This window comes from Panthera pardus, unplaced genomic scaffold (assembly GCF_024362965.1).
Source record: "Panthera pardus isolate Hobbes unplaced genomic scaffold, ASM2436296v1 HiC_scaffold_24, whole genome shotgun sequence".
NCBI lineage: Eukaryota > Metazoa > Chordata > Mammalia > Carnivora > Felidae > Panthera > Panthera pardus.
Window position 1 is genome coordinate 36,115,688 of NW_026526810.1, and position 14,429 is coordinate 36,130,116.

At 38.4% G+C, this 14,429-nt stretch overlaps 1 non-coding gene across 1 annotated transcript; it reads left to right on the forward strand.

Moving 5' to 3' along the window:
- Positions 1-321: 321 nt before the first annotated feature.
- Positions 322-428, forward strand: LOC128773122 (U6 spliceosomal RNA). Its single transcript, XR_008417404.1, has one exon. It is a non-coding gene; the product is annotated as a U6 spliceosomal RNA (small nuclear RNA).
- The last annotated feature ends 14,001 nt before the right edge of the window (positions 429-14,429 follow it).

The window sequence follows — 14,429 nt, forward strand, 5'->3', positions numbered from 1 at the left end:
ATCTGACTTCGGCTCAGGTCACAATCCCACAGTCTGTGAGTTCAAGCCCTGTGTGGGGCTCTGCGCTGACAGCTCAGAGCCTGGAGCCTGCTTTGGATTCTGTGTCTACCTCTCTCTCTGTCCCTCCCCCACTTGCACTCTGTCTCTCTCTCAAAAATAAAAGAAAAACATTAAAAAATTTTTTTAAGTAAGAGTTGGCCTAAAGTTGACCCCCCAAATGTCTTCCAGCTCTAATACTCCATATGCTGTAGAAGCAAAGTTCTAGGCTATGGAGAAATTGGTGTTTCAGATCCTGTGGCTTCCATTTAAAAGGCTGTGAGAGTGCTCGCTTCGGCAGCACATATACTAAAATTGGAACAATACAGAGAAGATTAGCATGGCCCCTGCGCAAGGATGACATGCAAATTTGTGAAGCGTTCCATATTTTTTTTGAAGAAGAAGACCAAAGCAGGAGGCATCACAATCCCAGACTTTAGCCTCTACTACAAAGCTGTAATCATCAAGACAGCATGGTATTGGCACAAAAACAGACATATAGACCAATGGAATAGAATAGAAACCCCAGAACTAGACCCACAAACATATGGCCAACTCATCTTTGACAAAGCAGGAAAGAACATCCAATGGAAAAAAGACAGTGTCTTTAACAAATGGTGCTAGGAAAACTGGACAGCAACATGCAGAAGATTGAAACTGGACCACTTTCTCACACCATTCACAAAAAGAAACTCAAAATGGATAAAGGACCTGAATGTGAGACAGGAAACCATCAAAATCCTAGAGGAGAAAGCAGGAAAAAAACCTCTCTGACCTCAGCCACAGCAATTTCTTACTTGACACATGCCCAAAGGCAAGGGAATTAAAAGCAAAAATGAACTACTGGGACCTTATGAAGATAAAAAGCTTCTGCACAGCAAAGGAAACAACCAACAAAACTAAAAGGCAACCAATGGAATGGGAAAAGATATTTGCAAATGACATATCGGACAAAGGGTTAGTATCCAAAATCTATAAAGAGCTCACCAAACTCCACACCCGAAAAACAAATAATCCAGTGAAGAAATGGGCAGAAAACATGAATAGACACTTCTCTAAAGAAGACATCCGGATGGCCAACAGGCACATGAAAAGATGCTCAACGTCGCTCCTCATCAGGGAAATACAAATAAAAACCACACTCAGATATCACCTCACGCCAGTCAGAGTGGCCAAAATAAACAAATCAGGAGACTATAGATGCTGGCGAGGATGTGGAGAAACGGGAACCCTCTTGCACTGTTGGTGGGAATGCAAACTGGTGCAGCCGCTCTGGAAAACAGTGTGGAGGTTCCTCAAAAAATTAAAAATAGACCTACCCTATGACCCAGCAGTAGCACTGCTAGGAATTTACCCAAGGGATACAGGAGTACTGATGCATAGGGGCACTTTTACCGCAATGTTTATAGCGGCACTCTCAACAATAGCCAAATTATGGAAAGAGCCAAAATGTCCATCAACTGATGAATGGATAAAGAAATTGTGGTTTATATACACAATGGAGTACTCCGTGGCAATGAGAAAGAATGAAATATGGCCCTTTGTAGCAACATGGATGGAACTGGAGAGTGTGATGCTAAGTGAAATAAGCCATACAGAGAAAGACAGATACCATATGGTTTCACTCTTATGTGGATCCTGAAAAACTTAACAGAAACTCATGGGGGAGGGGAAGGGAAAAAAAAAGAGGTTAGATTGGGAGAGAGCCAAAGCATAAGAGACTCTTAAAAACTGAGAACAAACTGAGGGTTGATGGGGGGGGGAGGGAGGGGAGGGTGGGTGATGGGTATTGAGGAGGGCACCTTTTGGGATGAGCACTGGGTGTTGTATGGAAACCAATTTGACAATAAACTTCAGATATTTAAATAAATAAATAAATAAATAAATAAATAAATAAATAAATAAATAAATGGCTCTGAGGCTTCAGAGAAGCCACATAATCTACCAGAACATCCATTGTTTTTTTAACATGTTTCTTAGAGATCTGATATCCATTTTGGATAAGCAGAATGCACATGCCCCGCTATAGAGAAGAGAAAGTCATGCATCACCTTACACATAAGTGATAGGGTTTTATTATGTCAAATGAGGAGTGTCCAAATGGCCTTGCTGAATAATTATTGCAAAGAGGAAGAGCTATGGATCAACTACTCTGAAATCAATTATTTTGGTTGACATTTCTAGTCATAACTGCATGGTAGAGACCAATCCCGTAAGATGTGACCCTTTATTTAGTTGCTTATTGCCTGTCCTTCTAAGTAGCATGCTTTCTCCAGCTTCAGGGATTTTGCATTCAGAATGCTCTTCCCTGATCCACCCATGTTTAGAGTTTCTCATCCTATTGATCTCACCACTTTTTTGGAGACACCTTCCCTTCCTCCTTGTGTACCATCCCCACCCTTAGTCTCTCTCATAGACACACTCTTGTTATTTTCCTCCTGGCACTTAGCACTTTTTATTTGTGTGTCATTTAGCATCATATCCCCTATATGGAATCATGATGAAAACCATCAAATTTATACTGAATGTTTGAAACAAACTGGAGAATCTTAATATCTTGATCATGAAGACCTTTTGTGGGATTAGGTGGTTATGTGACTGTTGGGTCTCCCAACTGGTCTTCCACCTCCATTTGGACAGTGACTGTGTTTTGCTCTCCAAAGTATATCTAGTATATGACAGGTATCCCCAGATATGCATTGGTTCAGTGAATGGATGAATGTTATATGTTTCACAAATAATTTTTTAGAAGAAATAACTGCCCAAATATAAGTATTCTATCAGTGTCTTATTGAGATTTTCTTTTAGCCAAGTGAAGATCAGTTACAATGGCCTTCAATTTTTTCAACATAAAACTGTTTTATCCTTTCTATGGCTGAATAATATTCCCTGATATAGATGGATGGATAGATAGATAGATGGATAGACAGATTGATATACATATATAACCATGTCTTTATATCCACTTATCTAGCCATGAATATTTAGGCTGCTTCCTTGCCATGTGAAGTATAATTTAAGTCCTCATCATTAAACTATCTGGAATCAGAAGAGCACTTATAGAGAATAATTCTATACCTAATCAGAATATTCCCTGAAGTTTACTCATCTCAGAGTGGGGCTGGGAAGGATTTTATTCTAGTTGTGTCCTTGTTAATCAACTGTGCCCAGTTTTCAGTTAACTTATGTGGATCTACAGTCAACTACCATTCCCTGCTGTTTGAGCAATCTCTAACCCACTGTTACTTAGCACCTTCCAAGGCTGAGCTAGGAAAATGGCATTGAAGGTTGACAATGAGAGGGGTTTCTTGAAAAATACAACACTTCCATTTCTCCAAGTTGTCCAAGCTATAGTTCTGAATCAAACCAGAGCAGCCAAATGCTAGGTACTAGACCATGTCACATTTGTCCCAGAAACACTGCATTTCTGAATTGTGTTTGGTTTTGATGCCTCAGCTTCCCCTGGGGATCTCTGTAAACCTAACTCTGTAAAAGCCATCCTCAGGTCCGTTCTGAGTAACTGTTGAAAAAGTCATTCATCACCAGAGCACACCAAATCTTCTGTAGGAGAGGCCATAGGAGATCTCCTCACATGATCTGGGTGTTAAGGGAGGTTTGAAAATTGATTTTATAATTATATGGTCACGGTGAGTTGTTCCCCTGACCAGATTCCTCTTTTCCTGTTGGCTTCTGGAAAGTTGAGAACTAAGTATGGCTTATCCCTAAAGGCATGCCATCATTATGTGCTCTTTGAGAGCCAGAAATCTGGCTCTCAGATTTTTTCTTCTTGTACCTACATGTAAACTTGTGCTTGTGTGTCTTATGTTAGATATTCTTGGACATTGCTTTAGACTTTTATTGGAAAGTAGAGTGTGAATAAATATTTATAGTCTCTTTCTTGCTGACCTGCTGTAAGAATTACCCAGAAAATGTAGACAGAACTTAAAATATAAAAGGTATTCAATTAATGATTCTACTGCTGCAGCTACTATTGCCTGCACTCTACGATTGCACCTTAAATTTCCTTACCTGACTAACCAAGTGTTGTCTGTAGCTTTAAATAGACCCTGGTTAGATTATTGTTTTAGCTTCAACTCTCAGCTCTCCCACACAATTACCCTAATGGTACACACTGGATAACAGCTGGAGAGTATTAGAGATGTCAGTCTGGTTTTAATTTCATTAAGAACTACTTGGGATGGCTTCAGAGATCTGGCCACTAACTACTCAGTGAGAGAAGGGAAGGTACTGAGCTTTGAAAAGAGGTCCTATTCAGAATCCAGTGCATAATTTGGAAGGGCTGGGTGTCAGCTAGGATTTTGCTACTCAAAGTGTGGTCAGCTAACTAGCAGCATAGGGACCACCTGAGTACTTGTAGCTCGGGCCCCACTCCAGACCTCCTGAATAAGGCTCTGCAATTTAATAGCCCCAGGTGATTTGTATGCACTTTGATGTTTGAGAGGCACTGAACTAGGACAAACTGTGAGGACAGCAGTGCGGGCAGCCTGCAGTGGCTGAGGGAGAAGTACCGTGCTGCCAGCTCACTTGGCAGAATTTCCATGGGATTATGGGAAGAGTGTGCACCCTGTAATCTGATGAGTGGTTCAGCTCCTAGCTCCGCTACTTGTGTCGCGTGACCTTGGGCAGCTTGCCTCACCTTTCAGAACTTCAGTTCCTTCATTTGGCAAATAAGCACATACATCTCAAAAGTTTGCCATGAGGACGGAGTGAAATGAGGTATGTTAAAATGACCCACAAAGAAATGAAACAGTCTGGCGATTTCTAAACAACTAGCTTTGGTCTTTGCCTGAAAGACACTAGTTGTCATGGACATTTCTAGATCATAGGTGGATCTAGAAATGGTGTATATCTATGGACCAGATGCCAGAGTCACCACAGGCACTGTCACTAATCGTCCAGGGCTCTTGAGAATGTGGGCGTTTGCCATTGAAGCATCTCTCCAAGCAAAAATCAGCCAGGACGTTCTTACTTGATTCTACCCCAAAGGGAAACCAACTGGGAGACAGTATCCCACCCTGAAGAGTAGGAATCATGAGTCCCCTTTGTTAGACAAAGAAAGGAGAATTGATTGACTCAAAGCCCACAGCCGGCATTCACAGACCTGCTGTTTGGGCACAGCTTTCCAAATCTGTGCTTTTTAAAAAAACTATATGACAGTTATTGGGGATACATTGAGGTACCCATCATTGTAATTACAAGTTTAATGACACAAATCTAATAGTACCATTCCTGGAGTAAGGTACTCTCCTCTTTGATGCACATCCAGGATACATAGTCCATTCACCAAAATAAGGAGTTTCTTGTTTAAGCACTTTTGTAAATACAAATGATGTCTCCTTAATTATAACTCATTTCTATCCCACTGGCCTTGGGGCTCTAAATTGGTTTTATGATCCTGCTCATTGCAATTAGGGTCTCATCTCACAATGAATGATCTTTTTCCTTAAGGACAGTGACCAGTGGCTCACTCTACGTGATTAACTTGGTAATATTTCACCCACATCTTCCTGGGCTAAAAAGCATCAACATTTCACATCAGGACCTTGATTTACTAGCCATCTGCTTAGAAGTCTGTCATCCATGGGGATGATTTCTTACTCCCTCCAGACTGCAAGACTTTGCCAAGGTTCTAGTGAGTCAAGGCCTGACCTTGAAGGCAAAAGGCATACCGTACTTCACTCTTTAATTGGTTTAATTGTCTGCCTGTAAAGGTAGGCAGCGAGCCATTTTGGCTTTTCTTGCCAAATTTTTTACACATTGGAGATGTGACTTAAAGGAAACCTCATATGGGATTTCTGAGGAATTTATTTATTGGGACTTCAGTGTTAGGATCTTTGATACAGTAATCTTTTAGTTAGAAGAAACAGACTTGTTCAGGTGCCTCTGGGAGGGAAAAAGAAGAGATTAAATGAAAAGATACAGGTTTATGCTAATCCAGGAAAAGTTGAAGAAGTGGGCAATAGCAAAGTCACAAACTGTACTATCTTTGGAGAAGAGCTTTTCTTCTCTACTCAATATTCTTTCACGAGGATGCCTGCTCTGTTTTTATTTCCGTCACATTTAGTTGCAATTTCTTTTACATTCAGGCTTCATTAACAGTCTCTCAGTCTCCAAAAGATAAACATCCTAGAGGAGAAGTCTGATTGGTCAAATTTGCTTCTACAGATCGTGCATTAAATTGGCTTTAGGTCAAGTGCCCATCCTTGGTCCATTCTGATTATGGCTCCCCGTCTCCTCCTTCCAGGAGGGACGGACCATCATGAGCAGAGGAGACACTCGTGGGCAGGGCATGAACTTCTAATTCCAGGGCACATCCTTATAATTCCACCCCTCTGACCCATGCTTTAGTCAGGACACAGCAAATATGCATAAAGTTACCTTACCCACAAGTACTACAAGTTAAGCAACCCCACTCCTGATGATATCAAGAGCACCCAAACATAGCAAGAAGAGTGAGTGGGAGAAAGAGCAAACATCCTCGATAGAATAACATCTGACCATGTAAGTTATTACCTTGTTGAATCACTGGGGCACTGTAGACCTTTGTTTTGACCCTTTGGGTCTTGTGCATTCCTGACTACCTCGCTCTTGGGCTTTCCCTTCTCCTGCCTCTAGTTAACCCTAAAATCTGACTCCGTAGACCCCACCCAAAGTTCTTGGTGCCTAGGTTTTGATCTGCAATTGCTAGCCACTGAATCTTGCCCTCTTACCTAACTTGTTTTCCTTTTCATTTCATCCATTTTGAAAATCTAACATGAGGAAAAGATGTTTAATATGTCTGCCTCAATTATGGGCATCTAGCACATCTAGTGAAATGTCACACATTTAATAAAGTGACTCTGTCTTCTATAAACATTGTGATTGACCCATCAACTTTGTAGAATATCAAGTAGCCGTCAACATTGAGAAAAATTATATGTGAAGAAATATTCTATAATAGACTACTAAAAAATAATGTGCAATCATTCTTACACTATGGGTATTCTTATATAAAATATGAAATATGTGAATAAGGAGAGACAGGGAAATTTAAAAAAAAAAAGAAAACCTAGGGTGTTGACTTTGTGCCTTTAAAAAAGTTATTTGCAGAGTTTTGATTGCTATGTCATTTTTACATTTAATTTAAAAAGGGAGGTTGGCAAGAATGGTGTGAACCTAAAGAACAAGGAATCAGAAGGAGAATATTTATTCTAATTAAGCAGGTACAACTGATCATGCATAGGGGCCCTGCTGCTCTTTCTCCCTTGAAAACAGTAGAAATGTTTCAAGGCGCTTTTCCAAAAGTGATCAATTTTTCTTTCAAATCTGCTTTGTTGGACTGATCTGAAAAGTGGAGGGCACTGACCAGATGCATGGAGATAGAGTGGAAGGAAATGGAGTTTGAGGCTTGGCTTACAAGAACAGAGGCATTCTAGGCAAGGAGCACCAACAGGATGAAGCAGAATGGCCTCTCAGGGTGATGTATTTGGAGAATACTGAGACACCCAGAGAAAATCAGAAGGTCTCAGTTGATTTTTGGTAGTGCACGGGACCCACATCACAGAGGCCTGCATGTTACCCAAGATTCCAAGGCCCACATGACTAAGTGATGGGGGACACTCAGGGCCAGGAAGTCAACCTTTTCAAGCTGATGTCTGTGCAACTACCAGAGTTATTAAAGCAGAATTGCCCATCTGTGTGTAGCACCAGGGATGATGGCCTCAGACCTCATTACATCAGCATCTCTGCACATCAGCTTTCCATCAGGGTGCTGTGGCTTCTGGTGGTTTGGCTGCACTGCACTGAACACAAGTTAACACCAGGAGAGTATGTTTAGTTGTGTGTTTAGAGACTAAACTGGTCTCTATCATATATAAGTGACATACATTAGGCATCCAAATAGGCAGCCCTTCTGTTGGTGAATGTCATGTGTCAGAATCCCAGGGAGCATAGCTCTATCAACATGGATTGCAGGTGGAAGATTCTAGGCCTTGAGTGTGTCGCTTTGCATTGACAGCCCAATAGGTGATAGACAGTGGCTCTCAGGATGAGGATCTTAGCAAATCTAAATGAATTCCATTGCTCCATAGATGCTAAAGAAGCATGGATGGAAAGTAAGGTGGTAGAATAGCAAGAGTGTTGAACTAAATGTCCAGGAACTGTAGTCTCTTGGAAGCTCCACAGCTTACTTGTATACCTTTGGTAAGTCATTTAGTCTTCCAGGATCTGAGTTCCTCTTCTATCATATGGGAATAGAGCTATTTCAATTTTTTTTTAAGTTATGTTAATTGTTACCTGATTCAGTCCTATTATTCTAAACCAGTCAACTCATCCCAGGTTTCCCAACCCAAACCCAATAATAATGAGACCCTGCATCTCTTATATAACTCACAGTCCACATCCTTATCTGTTTCATTTTGTCCAACCTTGTTTCTTAGCTACTCATAGCTCAGGACTTGTTAGCTAAAGTGTCTTTTCAATGGTGAGATGGGATTCTTGGCGATGAATCCTATGACTCCGGTCTGCCCCTTCCCATACACTCCCCTCTTAGACTTGACATTACTCTGGACCCTCCCCATAGTGGGCTGGCCCACTGGATCCTCCCTGGAAACATTTCCACTGCATCTCCCTGCCACCAACAGTAAGAACTACATAGTTATTGCTTTGTGCTCTGTGATTTTATTCTGAGCCCTGTGCTTAATCAGAAAGCATGTTGGTGTGACAGGAGTTGGGCCTTGCTCCTTCATCTCTTGCTGATTAAGAAATACTTAAAATTTCATATGATTGTCCTGACTTGGAGACTGAGTATATTCTTAAAAATGTAAGTGATAGCAATGACCAAATACATACAAACAAATAAAAGAATCCTGAATAAACCTGAGAATACTCTGTTACAAAGCTCATTGTATATAAAGTGAGTCCTAAGAGTCATGAAAAGGTGCCCTATAAACAAAAGAATTTTATGGAGAGTTTGTTTGGAAAATGCCGTACCATGCATGAAAGCATATTAAAAGCTCTGAGAAGTCCTCTGTTAAAGAAACTTATTTAAATTTGCCTAATCCATGGGGCGCTTGGGTGGCTCAGTCATTTAAGTGTCTGACTCTTGGTTTAGGCTCAGGTCATGACCTCGTGGTTTCGTGAGTTCAAGCCCCACATTGGACTCCAAGCTGGCAGTGCACAGCCTGCTTGGGATTCTCTGTCTCTGTCTCTCTCTGCCCCTCCCCGACTTGCACTGTCTCTGTCTCTCTCAAAACAAATAAATAAACTTAAAAAATTTTTAAATTTGCCTAACCCATTATTTGCCACATTAATTCAATCAAGAATCCTCTGTTCAGGAGTGCCTATTCATATATATTATGGCATTGGAGTTACATGGAACACACTTAAAGAAACACTCCTTTAGAAAATCAGGACATCTGTAATGTTCTCTACTTTCATCTCTGTCTCTTTTATCATCATCATGGTTATTCTCATTTAATAAATCTCCAGTTTGTTGCTGTTTATAACACATTAATGACCAGAAAAAAAGCTGATGCAGTGCTGTACAAATATTGTGTTTGTATATTGAGAGTGCCTTATGGTGATACCTTTATTGTGTCACTTAGTAATAACTTAATAGTTACCTGCAAGCATCGAGTTCTAGATATGTGAAGTATATTAGATACTCTGGGAAAATGATCAAAGCAAAAAAGAAAAGAATTTAACAGCTTTCTAATCAAGTTGGAAGAAAAACTATCATATTACATACAAAATAATTTAAAAATAACTTTGAAGAAACTTATTAATATCTGAAAAATAGTAAAATAAGGTCTTTGGAGCTAAGAAAATAATGGTTACAGAACGGTGGAATTGATATCAGAAGTAACCTGGAGACAAATACAGGGGTGAATAATCAGAGAGCAATAGAATTCTGGAAGCTGGAAAGCTTTTGGGCAAGGCATATAAAACAACAGAAAACTGATTCTAAAACTGCAAAGGAAATTGCCAACCATTTATCTGATTTCACAGAATCTCCAAAAGACTCAGGAATTCATCCCATCAGTAACTTCAGGAAGTGGGTATGGAGAGGTTAAAATTAAGGATATTGGGCTGCAAGTGTAAGGAACATTGAAATCTCCAGATCTCCTTCCCTGCTCCTCTGACAGCCCAGTTGCTGTCCTTCCCCAACCCCAATAAAAGACTTAAAAGGGTAAAACAGTCTCTAGTTTAGGGGAAGTCAGGACAGTTAAGGATGAGAGTTCTGAACTGAAATGGGGGCAATTAAGAAAACATGGATATTTAAATGCCAAGAACAATTCCCCTACCCTTACCCGTTTTTTCCAAAACAGTGCAAGGCATCCTGGAAGGTATAACCCAGAGATTAAAAAGGTCAATTCTCAAGGATCTGAACTGCCCAAGAGGGAATAAGATGACAATAATGACACAAGACATCTAAGGAAAGCCTCTAAAATGGAAGATGAAGACACAAATAAACAGAAATAAGCAACTTGAAGGAAACAGAGACCAAGCAGGAAGAAGGAATTTTCAGAATATTACCATCACTCTCCTAAGAGAGATTTTAGAAGATCCTTCAACCATAAAACAAGAAGTGCACTAATAAAGGATCATTCAAAGAATGACAACCACCACCACTACCTCTTGGAAATTCACATTACATAGAAAAAAACCAAAACAATTGATAGAAATTTTCAAAGGTAAGTGCAGAAAAATTCCTAGAAAGGGAGGCAAAAACAAGAGGAGAGAAAAATAAAAAAATTAGACAGTTCAAGAGGTCCAACATCTAAAAATTTTAGAAAGGTAGGATAGTGAAAATGATTGGGAATAAACAATCAACACAGTTAATTCAAGACAATTTCCTGGAGATGACAAACCCAAATTTTCTGTTCAAAAAAGTTTACTAATTGCTCAGAAAAGTGGACATAAATAGACCCATACAAAGAATATCATTCTGAAATTCCAGAACACTCAGCTTAAAGAGAAAAACATGTAAACTTCTAGGATGGAAAAAACAGGTCACATAGTAAGGATTAGGAATCAGAATATCTTTAGTCTTGTCAGAATTAATGTTGGAAAGTATTAGGCAATCAAGCAAAATTCTAAAGAAATTTTTTAAATCTAGAATTTTATAATAAGCCAAATAAGCATTCATGGAAGAGTATCATAGACATTTTAAGTGATGTAATATCTCAAAAACATTTGCTCACCCCAAGAAAGTAGAAAACATAGGATATACGAAATGGTAGCTCCTTCAGAGGAAAGGAACAAAGGAAATCCCAAGATGATGGAGAAGGAAAATCCCAGTATGATAGCTGTCCACTAGTCTACTGTGTGGGTCAGAAGTCTACTAAGAGACTTCAGAAGATAAAATTGGTAGATTGCCTATTACATCTGAATGTCCTGAAAGGAGATACAGACATTGATAAAAGGAGTTTAATTTGGGACTGAATTTGTGACAAAACATAGAAATTAAGCAAAGAAACAAAACAAATAAAAACACAATCATTATTTATTTTAGGCAAAACAAACATGAAGCAGGAAAGGGAAAACTATCTCAGTTTTGAATAGCACTTATACAGTCTGTATAATACGACTCTGATGAAGGCACTTCTAACCAAAATTATAACATGATTCCATTAGAAAGTGGATAGATGGAAGGAGTATGTGTGTGTAGGAGCAGAGGAAGTAGAGAAAGATAAATCCTCGTCCTTCATAGTGAGAAATCAATACTTATTACTAAAACTGAAGAATCAAGAGGTAGCAGTGCAAGCATGTTTTCCAGACATCTTGACTTAATTGTCAAAATAGTCTGCTAAAAGTTTTTGCCCCTGGGGAGAGAAAAATGATAGGAGGACATGCTTGGGGTGAGGGAAGTCTTTTTTTCGGTTTTGTGTATATTTTGTATCATGCCTTAGAGAAACTATTGTACTCTTCAAGACATGAATTTATAACTTTGATTTAAAACAAAATAAATCTGAAAGTAAAGAAAACTATGAAAGAAAAAATGAGGAGGGCACCTGGGTGGCTCAGTCAATTGAGTGTCTGACTTCAGTTCAGGTCATGATCTCATGGTTTGTGGGTTTGAGCCCCGTATTGGGCTCTGTGCTGACAGCTCAAAAGCATGGAGCCCGCTTCACATTCTGTGTCTCCCTCTCTCTGCCCTGCCCCTGCTCATACTCTCTCTCTTTCTCTCTCTCAGAAATAAACATCAAAATTTTTTTTAAAAAAGAAAAACTGAGGGAAGATTTCATAACTCATTTTATAAGGTTATTATAACCTTGATTTATATGAAAATGAATTTATAAACCAATCTCAATTACATACATAGGTACAGAAATCTTGTATAAAATATTAACACATCTTATTCAGCAGCATCTAAAAAAGTAATATTCCAAATAAATTTAGTCTCATAAGTAAAGATCAAACAAACATGTAAAAATTGATCAGTTTAACACACTGAACTAATTAATGAAAGGGAAAAACATCATTTTAATAGATTAGGAAAATAATTTGATAAAATTTGATATCTATTCAGGAAATAGACTCTTAGAAAACTAAATTTGGAGAAAACTTCCTTCATCTGATGATAGGTATCTACTAAAAATCCATGTCATACATTACATTTAATGAGAAACTTTAGGTGCAATACCACTAAATTAAGAAACATAACGAGAATACCTACTATCACCACTTCTAAGAGGCTAGCCATTGCATTAAGATAAGAAAAGTAATGACAAGCATTACACATGAAAGAGAAATGACTTTATTTACAATGATTGTTTATATAGGAGATCCATCAAAACTTTCCAAAAATTCCCATAATTATTAAGGTAGTTCAGCATGAAAACTGGATATCATTTCACTATTAAAAATCAATATTAAAATATATTTGTCTATATACCAAGAATAAACTGTTTCAAAGTGAAACGGAAATAAACATTTTATACACAATAACTATAAATGTCTGAGCTAATTATTACTATATAAATAAATATGTATATTACTCTGAAGAAAATTTCAAAATGTTATTGAATAACATAAACATTATCTGAATTAATAGGAAGTTATACTGTGTTCATCACCTGTGAAACTCAATATCATGCATATGTCAGTTCTCACCATTTTAATCTATAGATACAATTTATAAGTGTAAAGAATGTCGACTAAAATCCCAAGGAAGTTCTTAGAATTTGGCAAGTTGATCCTAAAGTTCATGTGTAAGAGAAAAAAGCTCAAAGTGGCCAATACAATTTTGGAACAAAAGAACAAGTTTGGGGTTGTCAGTGGTGCTTGCCCTATTAGGTACTAAGATGTTTTATAAAGGTATACTAGGAAAAACAATGCATGGCAGGCATAAAGACGAGAATAGATCAATAAAACAGAAACAGAGCCATTAAAAATGGAAAATTGATATTTAACAGAGATAGCATTACTAATCAGGGGAGAGCAAATGGACTGTTAAAACATAAGATGTGGGGACAGTTGGTTATCTATATGGAGGTAAAATTAGATCCCTATCTCACACCATACATGACTAAGTTCCAAGTGGATTAAAGACTTAAATATGGAGGGCAGGGGGAACTTTAGGTCCTGTATAAGAAAACATTGAAAAACATCATTATGACTTGGGGTAGGGAAGGATTATATAAACAAGACACAAAATGTAACTACACAAAACTTACAAAATTGTGTTTGACAATAGACACAATAAGAAAAATGAAAACAAAAACAAAAAACAAATCCTAGACTGGAAGATGGTACTCACAATGCACATACTTACAAAGGATGGGTATCCAGAAGCTATAAAGAACTCTAGAAATGATCTGGAACACAACCCAAGGTGGAAAATGGCAAATAAGAGTTCAGGGAGGAGGAACCTCAAATGAAAAATAAGCAAATGTAGTAACGTTTAAGCCTACTAATAATCAGACAAAGGCAAAACAAGACAGCCAGAGACTATCTCATACCAACCAGATTGGCAAACATTAAAAGGCCTGACAATATCAAATGTTAACAAAAATGTAGGGATATGGGGCTCTCACGAATTGCTGATAATAGTATAAATCAGTAGTGCCTCCAGAGAGGGCAATTTGAAAATATCTAGAAAAGTTGAAAATGTATGTGCCTTACAATTCACCTCTCCCATTTTTAATATGAATGCTAGGGAAACAACAACAAATGTGCACAAAGAGCCAAACAGAAAAATGTACATGCTAGCATGGTTTGTAATTGCAAAAAAACAAAAACAAAAAACTGCAATATGATCTTAGCTAACAATGGCCATTAGCCTTTGGACAGAAACATTAATACCATGTCATATCCTGTGTAACTTCATTAAATATCACCAATGTAGCAAACAGCACAGAAGTTTTATGGTCAGCCATTTCAGGTCCAAT